This window comes from Mobula hypostoma, chromosome 8 (genome assembly GCF_963921235.1).
Source record: "Mobula hypostoma chromosome 8, sMobHyp1.1, whole genome shotgun sequence".
Classification (NCBI taxonomy): domain Eukaryota; kingdom Metazoa; phylum Chordata; class Chondrichthyes; order Myliobatiformes; family Myliobatidae; genus Mobula; species Mobula hypostoma.
Window position 1 is genome coordinate 114,115,340 of NC_086104.1, and position 17,333 is coordinate 114,132,672.

Consider the following 17,333-nt stretch of genomic DNA (forward strand, 5'->3'; position numbering starts at 1 on the left):
CAACAATACAGGCCCAGAGCCGTCAACAGCTCCTCATATGATGTCTTTCATACCCAGAATCATTTTTGTAAATCTCCTTTGAACCCTCTGCAATGTAGTAGAGAATCAGGAGGAAGGGTTATGAAGCTCCCAAGAGCAGTAAGACTGCAGAATAAGCAAAGAAGTGAGAGAGGATTGAATAAGACCATGAGACGTAGGAGCAGAATTATGCTATTCAGCTCATCGAGTCTGCTCCGCCACTCCATCATGGCTGATCTCGGATTCCACTCAACCCCATACACCTGCCTTCTCACCATATCCTTTGATGTCCTGACTGATCAGGAAACTATCAACTTGCACCTTAAATATACCCACAGACCTGGTCCCCACCACAGTCAGTGGCAGAGTATTCCACAGATTCACCAATCTCTGACTGAAAAATTCCCCTTTAGTTCTGTTCTAAAGGGTCGCTCCTCAATTTTGAGGCTGTGCCCTCTAGTTCTGGCTACCCACACCATTGGAGACATCCTCTCCACATTCACCCTATCTAGTCCTTTCAACATTCGGTAGGTTTCAATGAGGTCCCCCCACCCCCGCATTCTTCTAAATTCCAGTGAGCACAGGCCCAAAGTTGCCATATGCTCCTCATATGTTAACCCCATTCAGTCCCGGAATCATTCTTGTGAACTCTGGACTCTCTCCAAAGACAACACATCCTTTCTGAGATATGGGGCCCAAAACTGTTGACAATAAAAGTGCAGCCTGACTACTGTCTTATAAAGACTCGATATTATCTCCTTGCTTTTATATTCTGTTCCCCTTGAAATAAATGCCAACATTGCATTTGCCTTCTTTACCACAGACTCAACCTGTAAATTAATCTTCTGGGAGTCTTGCACAAGGACTCTCACAAGTCCCTCCGAACCTTTGATGTTTGAACCTTCTCCCCATTTAGATAATAGTGGCACTATTGTTACCTTTACCAAAATGCATTAACATACATTTCCCATCACTGAATTCCATCTGCAACTTTTTTGCCCATTCTTCCGATTTGTCTAAGTCCTGCTGCAATCACATTACTTCCTCAGTATTACTTACCCCTCCACCCATCTTTGTATTATCCACAAACTTTGCAACAAAGCCATCAATTCCATTATCCAAATCATTGACAAACAATGTGAAAAGTAGCAGTCCCAATACTGGCCCCCGAGGAACACCAGTACTCACTGGCAGCCAACCAGAAAAGGCCCCTTTTATTCCCACTCACTGCCTCCTGCCTGTCAGCCATTCCGCTATCCATGCCAGTATCTTTCCTGTAAAACCATAGGAATTTATCCTGTTAAGCAGCCTCATGTGTGGCACCTTATCAAACGCCTTCTAAAAATCCAAGTAAATGACATCCACTGCCTCTCTTTTGTCCATCCTGCATGTGACTTCCTTGAAGAACTCTTAACAGATTTGTCAGGCAAAATTTCCCTTTACAGAAACCATGCTGACTGAGTTATTTATCATTAGTCTCCAAGTACCTTGAAATCTCATCCTTAATAATAGACTCCACACTTTCCCAACCACTGAGATTAGGCTAACTAGCCTGTAATTTATTTCTTTTGCCTTCCTTTCTTCTTAAAGAGTGGAGTGACATTTGCAATCTTCCAGTCTTCTGGAACCATGCCAGAATCAAGTAATTCTTGAAAGATCATGACCAATGTATTTATTATCTCTTCAGCAACCTCTCTCGGGACTCTGGATGTAGTCCATCTGGTCCAGGTGACTTATCCACCTTAAGGCCTTTCGGCTTGCTGAGCACTGTTTCCTTTGTGATAGCAATGATACTCACTCCTGCTCCCTGACACTCATGGACGTCTGGTGTCTTCCTCAGTGAAGACAAATGCAAAGTGCTCATTAAGTTCATCTGCCATTTCTTTGTCCCCCTTTACTACCTCACCAGCATCATTTTTCAGTGGTTCAATCTCGACTCTCCTCAACTGTCACCTCCCTTTTACTCTTGATATAACTGAAAAAAACTTTTGGTATCCTGCTTTATATTATTGTCTAGTCTGCCCTCATATTTCATCTTTTCCCTTCTTATAGCTTTTTTAGTTGCCTTTTGTTAGATTTTAAAAGCTTCCCAATCATCCAACTTCCCACTCACTTTTGCTACCTTATATGTCCTTTCCTTGGCTTTTATGCAGTCCTTAACTTCCCTTGTCAGCCATGGTTGACTAGCCCTGCCATTTGAGTACAACTTCTGTGGGACATATCTATCTTGCACCTTGTGAACTATTCCCAGAAACTTCAGCCACCTCTGTTCTGCCGTCATCCTCATCAGTATCCTCGTCCAAACTACCTGGGCAAGCTCCTCTCTCATGCCTCTGTAATTCCCTTTATTCCATTTTGATACTGATACTTGTGCTTCTTCCTCTCAAATTGGAGTATGAATTCAATCATATTATGATCACTACCTCCTAAGGGTTCCTTTACATTAAGCTCCCTAATAAGATCAGAGTTATGACACAACACTCAATCTAAGATAGCCTTTCCCCGAGTAGGCTCAAGCACAAGCCACTCTAAAAAGCCGTCTCATAGGCATTCAGCAAATTCCCTCTCTTGCATTCTGACACTAACTGTATTTTCCCAATTCCCTTGCATGTTGAAGTCCCCCCCCCCCCGCCCTTATATTATTGAATGTGAGCAAAACCTGGTGATCAATGTTGCTGTTGATATATTTGTCATCCAGCACAGGAACAAGCCTTCCGACCAAGATGACTCGTCTTATTTGCAGGCATTTGACCCATATCCTTCTAAATGTTTTCTATCCATGTATGTGGCTGTACAAATGTCTTTTAAATGTTGTTTTTGTACATGCCTCAACTGCTTCATCTGACAGCTTGTTCTATGTACATTAAGAGATAGGAGCAGAATTACATTCGGTCCATCAAGTTAGGCCAACTGACCACCCTCTTTATGTAAAAGTTGCCCCTCAAGTTCCTATTAAATCTTTCCCTTCCCATCTATGCTTTCTAGTTCTTGATTCCCCAATGCTGGGAAAATAACTAAAACATAAATTTAAGAATTTCCACAACTATGTAAAAAGAAAGCACGTGGTAAAATAAATTTAGAAGCACCAACAAAAGAGGAAGCCATTGATTTCAAGAGAGAGGGGCGGCCTACATGTTCCTGTCAACGTTAGTGGTGCTGAGGTTGAGAGATTCAAGCTCCTAAGAGTAAACTTCTCCAGTAGTCTATCCTTGTCTGATCATGTGGACTCATGGCCGAGAAAGCTCATCAATGTCTCTACTTCCTGAGGAGGCTAAAGAAATTTAGCTTGTTCCTTTTAACCATCAGCAGTATTTACTGATGCACCATAGAAAGCATCCTATCTGGATGTATGACATCTTGGTGTGGCATTTGCTCTGCCCATGACTGCAAGAAGCCAATGACATCTTTCTTATTTCTCTGTTTGACCTTGTTTGTATTACTGTGCCTGCGAACTCCAATACGGAAAACTGACTTATTTAATAAGATAGAGACAACTTAATACTTAGAGACATTTGTTCTGTTTCACCATTAACATGTGCGAGAAAAATATGAGCATACATTTGAAACCACATGCAATGTATAAAACACAGGATGATGATTCAAAATTCAAAGTACATTTATTATCGAAGTATGTATTATACATTATACAACCTTGAGATTCGTCTCCTAACAGGTGGCCTTGAAACTAAGAAACTCAAGAAAAACATTTTAAGAAAGACAGTCAAACACCCAATGTGCAGTGAAAATAAATCATGCAAACAATAAACATAAGCAAATAGCATTCTGAACTGAAGTCTACAAAAGAGAGTCTCACCACGGACCCTTAGTTTATCGCAGAATAGACATCAAGCTGAACCTTGCCTTTTCAATCTGGCTCATACCTAAATCATGGTCCAAACGTTGGGTTCAGTCATTTCGAAAGACTCTGGGGCCTGGACCCTGCCATTTCAATTCAGCCTGTATCCAATCTTTCTGATTGGGCCTGGCACTTGAATTGTCGTCCGAACATTAGGTTCTTTTGCTGAGGTACGCTCTGGGTCCTGGACCCCGCTGACTCGATTCGACTTGTACCTAACCTTTCTGATTCGACCCTGTGCTTAAGTCAATCGAACCTCGGATCTTCCTTGCTTACGGCAATGGGCCTGCTGTTTCTCCTCTCCTCACCTCGGTTCTACAGACTATTTCTTGTGATGATAGTTTGCCAGAAAAAGAGTGATTAACGAAGCATTTAGTTGTTTTCATTGGTTTATTAGCCACCAGTCAGAAGTCACTGAGTTTGACAAGTGCCTTCTTAAACCAAAATTGATTGCACCATTAAGTGCTCTCTCCGTGTTTTCAATATGAACCCCTAAATGCACTGCCATTAAATGGACTCCATTTTGATCTTCTTTGTTCAGGCTGGTAGTATTTCACTTAACAATAGACTGCATGAAGATACAGCAAATATATTTAGGGATGCCATCAATGATGAGCTGGTGTTACGAATTGGGAGACAGGTAAGTAGCAATTTTGGGAAAAACAGGAATACATTCTTTCAGCTAGGTTTTGTGGGTGGGTTAAGCAAAAGTCAACAAGATCGTGACTGGTTCAGAGACATATTCAGGATTATTACTGGTTTCATAGGGTAAACCAGAAGAAACTGTTCTCTAGTTAGAGTATCGGGGGCACAGATTAAAAATTTTGACTTAAAGATACAAGGGTGATTTGAGAAATAAGAAGCATTTAAACACAGGGGAATGTCGACTCAGACATGAGAGGCCTGCGTCGGGCATTTTCATGCCTTTTAAGGCGCAGATTGGAACACAGATTAAACACAGCTGTAACTCAATGCCTGTAAGGGTGGTGGAAACAGAATTAATCATACTCCTGAGAAAGAGAATGGGTTGGCTCTCAAGGAGCAATCACCCAATGGACAGGAGGCCTTTACAAAGTGTAGGTAAACCTGTCCAATGCATCACTGGCTGCCACCAAGGACATGGACTCAGTGGCTACTCTATTAGATCCACCTGTACATCTGCTCGTTAATACAAATATCTTATTAGCTATTCGTGAGAGTAACTCAGTGCACAAAAGCATGCAGACACAACAGAAGCATTCCCGGATCTTTTATTGGGAACTCACATGTGGTAGTGGAGTTGGGAGTTGGCTTGACTGGAAGCTGGCTGTGTTTTGCTTGATGCGTGAGTGTGTTTTGGAACCTGTTGAGAGAAAGAGAGTGGAGAAGGAACGGAAATTGCTGGGAGGGGGTTGTGTGGGTCCGGTAATGGCGGACAAGATAAGAGGCGGGATTGAGGGAAAGAAAGTGGACAAGGAGAGGGATAGAGACTTGGGACCAGAGGTAGGCAGCTGGGGAGAGGTGGATTATTGTGAAGGGAGAAATAAAGGGAATGAGGAGGTAGTGAGGGGTCGGATGAATAAAAACCAAGACAAAGGGAATAAAAGAATAAGAAATGACAGTGGAGAAAGCTCTGAAAGTGAGGAAGATGAACAAGCTCAGAGAGGAGATGTTGTCATAATTAGGTTTAATGAGAAGGCTCAGGGACATATGAAGAAAATTAACCCGTTTGTGCTAACAACAACTCTGACAAATAAGATAGGGGAAATAGTATTTGCAAAAGTCCTTAATGATGGCAACTTATTGGTAAGATGTGCGAATGAGGAACAACTAGAGAAAGCACTCAAGCTAAAAGAGATAGGAAAATGCAAGGTGGAATACACTGGGAGGGTGGGAGCACAAAACAGTGGTTGTAAAGGAGTGATCACGGGGATACCAATGAGTATAAATATGGAGGAGATGAAGAGGAATATCAAAGGAGGGAAAGTAATGAATGTTCAAAGACTGAAAACAACAAAGAAGGGAGTGAAAAAGGAAAGTGAATCAGTATTGATTGAATTTGAAGAAGAAAGAGTGCCAAGGAAGGTGTTCTTGGGTTTCATGAGTTACCCAGTAAGGGTGTATGTGCCAAAGCCACTGAGGTGCTATAATTGTCAAAGGTTTGGAACACGTGGCTAAAAACTGTAAAAGGCAGAGGAGATGTGCTAGATGTGGGGTGATCATGAATATGGAAAGTGCGGAACAGGAGTTCAACCAAAATGCTGCAATTGTGGAGGAGCTCATAATGTTGCATATAGTGGGTGTGAGGTTGTGAGACGGGAGACTAAAATTCAAGAAATAAGAGTGAAAAGAAAGATCACTTATGCAGAAGCTGTAAGAATGTCAACAGAACAGAATAATGTTCCTAATGAACAGGGAGCAATAGGGATACGAGAGATGCAACAAAGAACAAATGACAGGATTTATGTAGACAAAAAGGCTCTAGTAACATTCATTGCAGGAGTGATTAATAGTACTGCTGAGGTAAAGTCAAAAAGTGACAAAATTCAGCTGGTGGTAAAAGCAGCAGTAAACCATTTAGGGTTAGTAGGACTGACATGGGAGGAAGTGAGGGAGAACCTCAGTAATCAGTCAAGCCAGGAAGTGTCATGTGTTGGTTAATACTAATTATGGTGATTCTTTTACAATGGAATGCAAGGAGCTTACTGGCCAATAGCCAGGAATTCAAGTACTTTATTAAAGAAATGGTTGTAAAACCGGATGTAGTGTGTATTCAGGAAACTTGGTTGAAACCAACTTTAGACTTTGTGGTATATGGGTATACAATGATAAGGAAAGATAGAAATCTAGGGGGAGGAGGGGGTTGTGCTATGTTAATCAAGCAAGGTATACCATATAGGGTATTAGAAAAAGGAGATGATCAGGAATACATAGTGGTGGAAGTGTGGGAGAGAGGGGAGGGAGTGGTTATAATTAACTACTACAATCCATGTAAAAGGTTGGATTTGGACAGCCTATTAAAGATACAAGGACAAAACAGACATAAAGTAGTGTGGTGTGCAGATTTCAATGCTCATAGCACACTATGGGGGGATCAGATTACAGATCCAAATGGAAAGGTAATTGAAGATTTGATGGAAGAAAGGGATTTGGTGTGTATGAATGATGGTAGCGGCACAAGGATAGATATAACAACAGGAACTGAGTCAGTGTTAGATATTACGTTAGTGTCTAATACCTTGGCTGGCATTAGTAACTGGGGAGTTTGGACTGCTTCAACAGTAGGCAGTGATCACTACCCAGTTTTGTGTTCAGTGGGTGAAAGAGTTGAAGTAAGACCAGGTGGCGGAACCCCAAAGTGGGTGTTTGAAAAAGCTGATTGGGGTAAGTTCCAGAAGTTGAGTGAAGAAGGGTTGACAAAGATTGATATTTCTGGAAATGTAGATGAATTAAACAGTCAGGTGACTTCAGCAATTATCATGGCAGCCCAAGGATCTATACCTAGGAGTAAAAATAGGATGAATAGAAAATTGGTACCATGGTGAACAGAGGAATGTTGCCAGGGTGTAAAAAACAGAAATAGAGCATTCAGGCTAGTTAAAAGAACCCATAATATGCAGCATTTGGTTCAATATAAGAAAGCACAGGCAGTGGTGAGAAGAACTATACGTCAAGCTAAAAGGGCAAGTTGGAGGAGTTTTTGCGACAAGGTAGGAAGAACAACACCTGTGGGAGAGATATGAGGAATGATTAAGAGGATGGGAGGAGATAGAAGGGAATGGGAATATCCAGTAATGATATCTGAGGAGGAAACTGCAGTCTCCAGTAGGGATAAGATTGAGGGCATGGCCAAGTCATTTGTACTGATACACAGTTCAGAAAATTTGTCTGAAGAAGGGAGAAGAAGAAGGGAAAGAATAATGAGCCAACACCCAGGTGTGTTAAGCAGGAGGAAAGGAACAGATGATATAATTGATGATCCATTTACATTAGCAGAAATGGTGAGAGCAATAAAGAGATCGAGACCAACCTCCCCAGGGAAAGATCTGATATGCTCTGTGATGCTAAAAAATCTACGAGAAGGCGCGCTCTTGAAGTTGCTGCATTTTTATAACAGAGTGGGGGAGGAGGGATGATTACCAAGTGCATGGAAAGAAGCAGTAGTAATTCCAATAAGGAAGCCTGGCAAGGATCTGTCAAAACCCACTAGCTACAGACCAATTGCATTAACATCAAGTATATGTAAGATAATGGAAAGGATGATAACAGAAAGGTTATCATATGAGCTTGAGAAAAGGGGAATGCTGGCAAGTTATCAGAGTGGTTTTAGAAAGGGAAGGAATTCCATGGACTCAGTGATTATGTTAGAGACTGAAATAAGGAAGGCCCAGGCAAATAGAGAGTCAGTAGTGGCAGTGTTCTTTGACATTGAAAAAGCCTATGATATGATGTGGAAGGAAGGATTATTAATTAAACTGCACAAGATGGGGGTTGGTGGGAGAGTTTTTAATTGGATTAAAGATTTTTTGTTTGGTAGAAAAATTCAAGTTCGGATTGGATCAGAATTATCTAACCAGTACATAGTGGAAAATGGCACACCTCAAGGTAGTGTGATTAGCCCGTTACTTTTCATCATTATGATCAATGATGTCTTCACAAAGGTACCAGTGGATATAGGTAGGTCACTGTTTGCGGATGATGGGGCCTTGTGGAAAAGAGGCAGGAACATGGTCTATATAACAACAGGAATTCTGCAGATGCTGGAAATTCAAGCAACATACATCAAAGTTGCTGGTGAACGCAGCAGGCCAGGCAGCATCTATAGGAAGAGGCGCAGTCGACGTTTCAGGCCGAGACCCTTCGTCAGGACCTGACGAAGGGTCTTGGCCTGAAACGTCGACTGCGCCTCTTCCTATAGATGCTGCCTGGCCTGCTGCGTTCACCAGCAACTTTGATGTATGTTACATGGACTATATAATCAGGAAACTACAAGAAGCAATTGATGAAGTGGTGGAGCGGGGTTATGATTGGGGATGTAGATTTTCAGTAGATAAAACTCAAACTGTATTTTTTACCGGAAAAGGGTTGAGGTAGGGAAGAAGTTAAGGATGTATGGAGTTGAATTAGAAAGGGTTGCATCATTTAAATTTCTGGGAGTTATATTTGATTCACGAGTAACATGGGCAGACCATATCAGGAAAGTTGAGGAGAAATGTAAAAAAGTAATAAATGTGATGAAATGTTTGTCTGGTAGGGAATGGGGAGCAAGTTGTTCAGCTTTGAAGAGAATGTATGTGGCTTTAGTAAGATCTGTATTGGATTATGGAAATATAGTATATGGATCAGCAGCTAGGTCTCTTATAAGGAAACTGGATGTGATTCAGGCTCAGGCCTTTAGAGTGTGCAGTGGGGCTTTTAAAACGTCACCAGTGTCAGCACTACAGGTAGAAATGGGAATAATGCCTTTGGAACTAAGAAGGATGCAACTGATGGCAAACTACTGGGCTAACTTGCAGGGGCACAATGATTCTCACCCTACTAAAGGAGTGTTGCAGGAGTGCTGGGAAAATGGGAGGTTTCAGAGGGATACCTTTCGTCGGGCAGGGAATGATATCGCGAAAGAATGTGGAGTGTTTGATCTGAGGATAAGTCCTTCAGTAGTTGATCCGGTTGTAGCTCCATGGAAGCTTGTATGGCCTGACATAGACTGGCATTTGTTAGAGGTACAAAGGAAAGAAAGATATAAAACAGATTTGGTAAATGCATTTAACTGTCATGTGATGGAAAAGTATAGTGATTATACTCACATTTATACGGATGGTGCGAAGGAACCTGAAACAGGAGTGACAGGGTTTGGGGTGGTAATACCGGCAAAAGAAATTGGAATCAGCAGAAGAACATCTAATAAGTTAGGGGTGTTTACAGTGGAGGTGCTGGCAGTGTTGGTTGCGTTGCAATGGGTGCAGAAAGCCAGACAAGCCAAAGCATTGATACGTTCAGATTCATCCTCAGTTCTAGCAAGTTTAAGGTCTTTTCACACAAACAGTCCGCAAGATGTACTTTATGAAGTCCTTCAGTTAGTTACAAGAATTGCAAATCAGGGAGATCAGGTAAAATTTCTATGGGTTCCAGCACATGTAGGGGTGAAGGGGAATGAGAGGGTGGATGAGTTGGCAAAGAGGGTGTTAAAGATAGAAAATGTGGAAATGCACATTAGTATCAGTAAAGCAGAGGTTAAGTGTACACATCTGGGAAAAAGTCAACCGAATGTGGCAAGAAGGATGGGACAGGGAGGGGAAAGGGAGGCATTTATATCAAATACAAAAGAGTGTTGCAGTTACTAGGGTAGGTAATGGAAACAGAAGAGAGGAAATTGTGTGGACTAGGTTAAGGCTGGGGCATTGTGCATTAAACAAAACATTGAAAATGATAGGGAAACACCAGACAGGATTGTGTGAGGAATGTCAGGAAGAGGAGTCAGTAGAACATGTAGTTCTGAGTTGCAAGAAGTATGGGATACAGAGAGAGATGATGAGAAATAAATTAAGGGAGTTGGGGATGCAGGAATTCACATTAAAAAGGTTGCTGGGCATGGGTGAGAGAGCACAAGTCTGGGTATTTTTAGCGTTTTTAAGGGGTACAGGGGTTTTTTATAGAATATGACGAATAAACAGGAATAGGATACTAGGATGGTCAAAGATGGGAGGGTGAAGTGTAGGTTTGTATATATATGTGTGTGTGTTTGTGTGCGCGATTGGGTGAAGGGATTTAGAATGTATGTCTAGTGCACATTCTGGAGCAGAGGGTGGTGGTAATGCACCATTAAGCTGGATGTCAACCGCCGTAAAACAAGATACAGACAGACAGAAGCATTCCCGCACATGTCCACCGAAGAGCTTTAAAAAGCAGGAAGTTTTTCAATGAAAGTTTGATTGGAGTACTGTGCAGATGCAACAGAAGTGTTCCCACTCAGGTCTGGTGAAGAGCTTTAAAAACCCAGTTTCTATAAAAGAGAGGTACTCCCTAGCGGTGCAGCCGTCATGGGAGTGGTCTTCATTGGAGTAGTCTTGAGTCAGAGTAGTAAGGCTTTGGCTCAACAGGGCTTCAGCGAGAACAAGCAGAGGCAAGGTAAGTAGGTGAGTTCATTCCTTATTTCTTACTACTTTTTTCTTATTTAGCTCTTCAGAGAATAGGGGGTATGTCTGCATAGACAGTGTTCTGTTCTGGGTGTCAGAAGTTGGATTTCCAGGAGACTTCCAGCCTCCCCAATGGTCACATCTGCATCAGATGCAGCTCTTTAGAGACCGTGTTAGGGAACTGGAGCTGCAGCTCAATGACCTTTGGCTTGTTAGGGAAAATAAAACAGTGATAGACAGCCCAAGTCTACAAGAGGGTGACTATCAGGAGAGGAAAAGGAGAACCTCAGATTGTGGAGAGCACCTCTGTGGCATTCCCCCTCAACAATAAATACTCCATTTTGGGTACTGTTGGGGGGGAGGGGGGACCTACCTGGGAGAAGCAACAGTGGCCATGCCTCTTGCCTTGAATCTGGCCCTGTGGCTCAGAAGGGTAGGGAACTGAATAGGATGGCAACAGTAATAGGGAATTCTATAGTCAAGGGACAGATAGGCGGTTCTGTGGACACAAAAAGGAAACACAGCTGGCAGTTTGCCTCCCAGGTGCCAGGATCAGCAATGTTTCTGAACATGTCCACAATATCCTGAAAGGGGAGAGTGAGCAGCCAGAAGTCATGGTACAAATTGTTTCCAATAATATGGGTGGAAAAAGGGAGGAGGTTCTGAAAACAGAATACAGGGAATTAGGAAGGAAGCTGAGAAGCAGGACCTCAAGGGTAGTCATCTCGGGATTGCTGCCTATGTCACATGACAGTGAGGATAGGAATAGAATGAGATGGCAGATAAATGTGTCGCTGAAGAATTGGAGCAGGGTTTCAGATTTCTGGTTCATTGGGACCTCTTCAGGGGCAGGTGTGATCTGTACAAAAGGAATAGGTTGCACTTGAATCTGAGGGGGACCAATATTTTGGCGGGCTGGTTTAGAAGAGCTGTTGGGAGTGGTTTAAATATGGCAGAGGGATAGGAACCAGAATGATAGAACTGAGGATGGACCAGCAGATTTACAAGTAGATGATGCGTGTAAGATGAATGTAAGGAAGGACAAACTAATGATTGAGTACAAATGCAGACAGAGTAAAGCATTAAATTGTACCGCAGAGGTAAAATTCAAAAGGACGAAGAATGCAGGACTGAAGGTTCTGTAGTTAAATGTGCGTAGAACTCGGAATAAGGTGGACAAACTAATGGCGCAATTAGAGATTGTCTGTATGATGTTGTGGGCATCGCTGAGTCTTGGCTGAAAGAAGGCCAGAGTTGGGATGCTGAGTTTGCAAGGGGAGCTGGAAAAGGCATGTAGTAAGGGTAATGATACAATTGTAATAGGGACTTCAATATGCAAGGGGATTGGGAAAATCAGGTTAGTGTCAGATCACGAGGGAATTTGTTGATTGCCTACAAGGTGGCTTTTTAGAGCAGCTTGTGCTTGAGCCTACTTAGAGAAAGGCCATTTTAGATTGGGTGTTGTGTAATAACCCAGATCTTATTAGGGAGCTTAATGTAAAGGAACCCTGAGGAGACAGTGATCATAATATGATTGAATTTGCACTGCAATTTGAGACGGAGAAGCATCAGTCACATGTATCGGCATCACAATGGAATAAAGAGAATTAGAGGCATGAGAGAGGAGCTTGCCCAGGTGGATTGAGGGGGACACTAGCAGGGGTAACGGCAGAGCAGATATGGTTGAAGTTTCTGGGTATAGTTCAGAAGGCACAGGATAGATATGTCCCACAGATGAAGTAGTTCTCAAATGGCAGGGGGTAAGCAACCATGGCTGACAAAGGAAGTTAAGGACTGCATAAAGCCAAGGAAAAGGCATATAAGATAGCAAAAGGGAGTGGGAAGTTGGATAATTGGGAAGTTTTAAAATCCAACAAAAGGCAACTAAAAAAGCTATAAGAAGAGAAAAGATGAAACATGAGGGTAAACTAGCCAATAATATAAACATAGTCTTTCCTCATCTCGGTCCTAAAAGGCTTCCCCTTTATCCACAAACTGTGACCCCTCATTCTGGACTTACCCAAAATCGGGAACAATCTTCCTGCATCCAGCCTGTCTAATCCCTTTAGAATTTTATACGTTTCAATCAGATCTGTTAGAGTGGATTCTTTTTGGGTAGATGATTTGTTAACACTTAAATGACTTTGGCCACCAGACTTCTATTTTAACTGTTTGACAAAGGACTGTGGATTGAGTCCACCACAATGGGTTTCCTAAAAGGTGTAAATACCAGATGCTTCTGGTGACTGATGCTGTAGTTTTGAAGGCAGTATCACCTATACATTATAAATATTAATTGTATGAATTGTCTTCTATGTTAGCACGGGAAATGTCAAATAATGTATTGTAGACTTGCATTCCTAAAGGCTGTAGATACCAACCCAGACATGTTGGCGTCAGGAGGAAAGGATGGTGTGAGATTTTGTATGTAGCTTCAATAGGAAGCATTGTCTATGCATTGTCTGTAACTTTTTAAGTAGCGATTGCCTTTGTGTTTAGCATATAAATATCGAGCCCACATTTTAGCTAGCAGACCTTTCTACGGAAAACGTCTCCGTCCGTAAGATTGCTGCTGTACCTTGCTGTGTCGAATAAAGAAGCTGCTTTGTATCTACCAGTGACTGTCTCTCTGGTAAATTCATCCACGCTACAACAAGATCCCCCCTCAATCAAAGTTCCAGAGAGTGTAAGCCTAGTCGATCCAGTCTTTCATCATATGAAAGTCCTGCCATCCCAGGAATCAATCTGGTAAACCTTTTTTGTACCCCCTCTATGGCAAGAATGTCTTTCCTCAGATTAGGGGACCAAAACTGCACACAATACTCGAGGTGTGGTCACACCAAGGCCTTGTACAACTGCAGTAGTACCTCCCTGCTCCTGTACTCGAATCCTCTTGCTATGAATACCAGCATACCATTTGCCTTTCTCACCGCCTGCTGTACCTGCATGCCCACTTTCAATGACTGGTGTATAATGACACCCAGGTCTCGTTGCACCTCCCCTTTTCCTAATCGGCCACCATTCAGATAATAATCTGTTTTCCTGTTCTTGCCACCAAAATGGATAACCTCACGTTTATCCACATTAAATTGCATCTGCCATGAATTTGCCCACTCACCTAACCTATCCAAGTCACCCTGCATTCTCTTAGCATCCTCCTCACAGCTAACACTGCTGCCCAGCTTCGTGTCATCCACAAACTTGGAGATGCTGCATTTAATTCCTTCGTCTAAGTCATTAATATATATTGTAAACAACTGGGGTCCCAGCACTGAGCCTTGCGGTATCCCACTAATCACTGCCTGCCATTCTGAAAAGGTCCCGTTTATTCCCACTCTTTGCTTCCTGTCTGCCAACCAATTTTCTATCCACATCAATACCATACCCCCAATACCGTGTGCTTTAAGTTTCCACACTAATCTCCTGTGTGGGACCTTGTCAAAAGCGTTTTGAAAATCCAGATATACTACATCCACTGGTTCTCCCTGATCCACTCTACTAGTTACATCCTCAAAAAATTCTATGAGATTCATCAGACATGATTTTCCATTCACAAATCCATGCTGACTTTGTCCGATGATTTCACCGCTTTCCAAATGTGCTGTTATCACATCTTTGATAACTGACATTTTCCCCACCACCGATGTCAGGTTTACCGGTCTATAATTCCCCCGTTTCTCTCTCCCTCCCTTTTTAAAAAAGCGGGGTTACATTAGCCACCCTCCAATCCTCAGGACCTAATCCAGAATCTAAAGAGTTTTGAAAAATTATCACTGATGCATCCACTATTTCTTGGGCTACTTCCTTAAGCACTCTGGGATGCAGACCATCTGGGCCTGGGGATTTATCTGCCTTCAATCCCTTCAATTTACCTAACACCACTTCCCTACAAACATGTATTTCCCTCAGTTCCTCTATCTCACTAGATCCTCGATCCCCTACTATTTCTGGAAGATTATTTATGTCCTCCTTAGTGAACACAGAACCAAAGTAGTTATTCAATTGGTCTGCCATGTCCTCGTTCCCCATGATCAATTCACCTGTTTCTCACTGTAAGGGACCTATATTTGTCTTAACCAACCTTTTTCTTTTCACGTATCTATAAAAGCTTTTACAGTCAGTTTCTATGTTCCCTGCCAGCTTTCTCTCATAATCTTTTTTCCCTTTCCTAATTAAGCCCTTTGCCTCCTATTCTGGACTCTGAATTTCTCCCAGTCCTCAGCTGTGCCGCTTTTGCTGGCTGATTTGTATGTTTCTTCTTTGGAATTGATACTATCCCTAATTTCCCTTGTCAGCCATGGGTGCACTACCTTCCCTGGTTTATTCTTTTGCCAAACTGGGATGAACAATTGTTGTAGTTCATCCATGCGATCTTTAAATGCTTGCCATTGCATATCCACCATCAACCCTTTAAGTATCATTTTCCAGTCTATCTTAGCTAATTCACTTCTCATACCTTCAAAGTTACCCTTCTTTAAGTTCAGAACCTTTGTTTCTGAATTAACTATATCACTCTCCATCTTAATGAAGAATTCCACCGTATTATGGTCACTCTTACCCAACGGGCCTCACACAACAAGATTGCTGACTAACCCTTCCTCATTGCTCAATACCCAGTCTAGAATGGCCTGCTCCCTAGTTGGTTCCTCGACATGTTGCTTCAGAAAACTATCCCGCATACATTCCAAGAAATCCTCTTCCTCAGCACCCTTACCAATTTGGTTCACCCAATCTATAGGTAGATTGAAGTCACCCATTATAACTGCTGTTCCTTTATTGCACGCATTTCTAATTTCCTGTTTAATACCATCTCTGACCTCACTACTACTGTTAGGTGGCCTGTACACAGCTCCCACCAGCGTTTTCTGCCCCTTAGTGTTATGCAGTTCTACCCATATTGATTCCACAGCCTCCCGGCTAATGTCCTTCCTTTTTATTGCGTTAATCTCCTCTCTAACCAGCAATGCCACTCCACCTCCTTTTCTTTCACGTCTATCCCTCCTGAATATTGAATATCCCTGAATGTTGAGCTCCCATCCCTGGAGCCATGTCTCTGTGATCCCAATAGTTATCATATTCATTAATAACTATCTGCACATTCAATTCATCCACCTTGTTACGAATGCTCCTTGCATTGACACACAAAGCCTTTTGGCTTGCTTTTACAACACTCTTAGCCCTGATACAATTATCTTGAAAAGTGGCCCTTTTTGATTTTTGCCAGCCTGCCACTTTTCACCTTACTACTTTTTGCTTCTACCCTCATTTTACACTCCTCTGTCTCTCTGCACTTGTTCCCATCCCCCTGCCACATTCGCTTAAATCCTCCTGAACAACAGTAGGATACCAAAAGATTTTTCAGTTATATAAAGAGTAAAAGGCAGATGAGAGTTGACCATGTCATTTACTTGGATTTTCAGAAGGAACTTGATAAGGTGCCACACATGAGGCTGCTTAACAAAATAAAATCCTATGGCATTACAGAAAAGATGCTCGCATGGATAGCGGAATGGCTGACGGGCAGGAGGGAGCGAGTGGGAATAAAGTGGACCTTTTCTGGATGGCTGTCAGTGACTAGCGGTGTTCCTCAGGGGTCAGTATTGGGACCGTTACTTTTCATATTGTTTGTCAGTGATTTGGATAAAAAGCCAAAATGGAATTTCTGGCTTTGTGGCAAAGTTTGCAGATGATACTAAGTTAGGTGGAGGGGTAGGTAATGCTGAGGAAGCAATTTGATTGCAGCAGGACTTAGACAAATTGGAAGAATGGGCAAAAAAAAAAGTGGCAGATGGAATACAGTGTTGGGAAATATATGACAATGCACCTTGGTAAAGAAAACAATAGTGTGGACTATTATCTAAATGGGGAGAAGGTTCAAACACCAGAAGTGCAGAGGGATGTAGGAGTCCTCATGCAAGGCTCCCAGAGGGTTAATTTACAGGTTGAGTCTGTGGTGAAGAAGGCAAATGCAATGTTGCCATTTTTTCAACGAGAATAGTGTATAAAAGCAAGGAGATAATGCTTAGCAGCACACATAAAAGTTGCTGGTGAACGCAGCAGGCCAGGCAGCATCTCTAGGAAGTGGTACAGTCGACGTTTCGGGCCGAGACCCTTCGTCAGGACTAACTGAAAGAAGAGCTGGTAAGAGATTTGAAAGTGGGAGGGGGAGATCCGAAATGACAGGGGAAGACAGGAGGCGGAGGGATGGAGCCAAGAGCTGGACAGTCAATTGGCAAAAGGGATATGAGAGGATCATGGGACAGGAGGCCTAGAGGTAGAAAGAAAAGGGGGAGAGGGGAAGCCCAGAGGATGGACAAGGGGTATAGTGAGAGGGACAGAGGGAG